Here is a 2,153-nt window from a genome sequence, read left to right on the forward strand (position 1 = left end):
CTGTCTTCAAGCAGAAATATCAGTGTGACTGCTTGCTGGTCTTTCCATGTTGATGCCTCGCCAAAATGTAAGCCTATAACTTGTAATATTGTTTAGAAAAAGATTGTCAGGGTGAATTCATTAAAGTTTGGTGCCAGTTGTAGCATGCCGTGCTTGAACACAAAACCTGAATCTTATTTACAGTAGAGCTTTACCTGGCACATTGTTTTTGAGTGCACTTTCGGCCTTTTAATAAACAAATTCAGATGCTGGATGCATCAGTGGGTAAATCATACTATGCATTCCCAGAAACGTCTGGCAGATTGTAGTGGTCTGCTCTATTCCCCACAACCTTGCACTCAGAAGCAGCCTGCGATCTGGCTGACTGCCCTGGGCAAATTCTGATCAGCGCTAATTTTGTAGGCATGAGACTCTAGCTCCCTTACCTGTTTTACATCATTTATGCAGTGAATCGGGTCCCAAAAAAATGTGGCTCACTCCAAAAAATAAACAACACTATTAGAGAGCACAATTCAATTTTAGTGAGTTCCCCTTTCAAACTTTTAAGCAGGGTAGTGTTTGCGAGCTTATGTTTTTGAAAAAAAAAAAAAAAAACTAAAGGATTCCTTGTCACTTACATTTCTCCTAGTGCCAGCTAATTTCCTACCTTTTGGAAACGGAGAAAGAGTAACACCCCGTTTGGATAATGGAAGCTCTGAAGCCATTACATTGCAGCAGCCTTTCAAGTTTTTTGGACGCACACACAACCAGACCTTTGTAAGCATTTTAGTTGTCGTTGTCCTTATTTAGGTGATCAGTTGTTTTATCTGCTTGCATTGGAAATGACAAGTCTCTGCAAATGAGTAAAACTAGTAGCTCTACTTTTTTCAGACGTTGCTACCTTGATGTACGAGTGTTTTAAATTTGAAATTCAGAGGCCTTTTGATTCGTATAATTAACCAGTAGGAATTATGCCAAATTCTGCCTCTTCATTCTGTCACCATATATTTCCCCTCACAACACGTGCAAACGTTTTGTCCTAAACTTTAGGTCAACAACAATGGCCATCTAACGTTTACTGAGCCACTGTCCGACTACATCCCCCTGCTGAATTCTGGAAGAGACATTGTTGCTCCTCTCTGGACTCACCTTGACAACAGACGTGGTGGAACTATCTCTTATAGAGAGGACACAAGCAGTGCTGTACTGGAGCTAGTCACTGCAGCTATTGACCAATACTTCCCAAACATAACTTTTACTGCTACATCAGCTTTTGTCACTACCTGGGACAGTGTGCCATACCACAGTGGTGGAGGGGTAAGATCGAATTGTTGTTTATCAATGAATTAGTGTTGTCCTGTAAAGGTTTTTCATGCTTTCTCTTGGTATTTGGAAGGAGGCTACTTTCCAAGTGGTTTTTGTCTCCAATGTCCATCGCTCCTTCATCCTCATCAACTATGGAGACATTGCAGAGACGGAACAAATGTGGCTGGTGAGTGGTGACAGGTCCTTGTAAGCTTTACGAATGAAACTGATGACAAGGATTTGCCCTTGCCTCGCTTCATACCTTACATTCTACCAAAAGGCAGTTATATCTGGAACAGGTTGATGACCTAACAACGATTCCTTTTTACTTCTACAGGCTGGTTACAACACATTGGACTCTGTCCATTCTTTCACAGTTCCAGTGACCAGTGCCCCAGAACTCTCATCCAGCAGCAATATCAACATGAATGGTCGCCGATCTTTCCATGTTGACGGCTCACCTAACTGTAAGCCAATGCAACCAGAAGCTCAAGCTTAACATGTACCATTTGTGAGCTTGTTTCTTCAGAAGGTGGCTACTTTCCAAATGGTTTTTGTCTCCAATGTCCATCGCTCCTTCATCCTCATCAACTATGGAGACATTGCAGAGACAGAACAAATGTGGCTGGTGAGTGGTGACAGGTCCTTTTAAGCTTTACGATTGAGACAGATGACAAGGAATTGCAATTGCCTAGCTTCATACCTTACATTCTACCAATAGGCAGTTATATCTGGAACAGGTTGAGGACCTAAAAACGATTCCTTTTTACTTCTACAGGCTGGTTACAACACATTGGACTCTGTCCATTCTTTCACAGTTCCAGTGACCAGTGCCCCAGAACTCTCATCCAGCAGCAATATCAATGTGA

This window comes from Sinocyclocheilus rhinocerous, unplaced genomic scaffold (genome assembly GCF_001515625.1).
Source record: "Sinocyclocheilus rhinocerous isolate Xijiao unplaced genomic scaffold, SAMN03320098_v1.1 scaffold4723, whole genome shotgun sequence".
NCBI classification, from domain to species: domain Eukaryota; kingdom Metazoa; phylum Chordata; class Actinopteri; order Cypriniformes; family Cyprinidae; genus Sinocyclocheilus; species Sinocyclocheilus rhinocerous.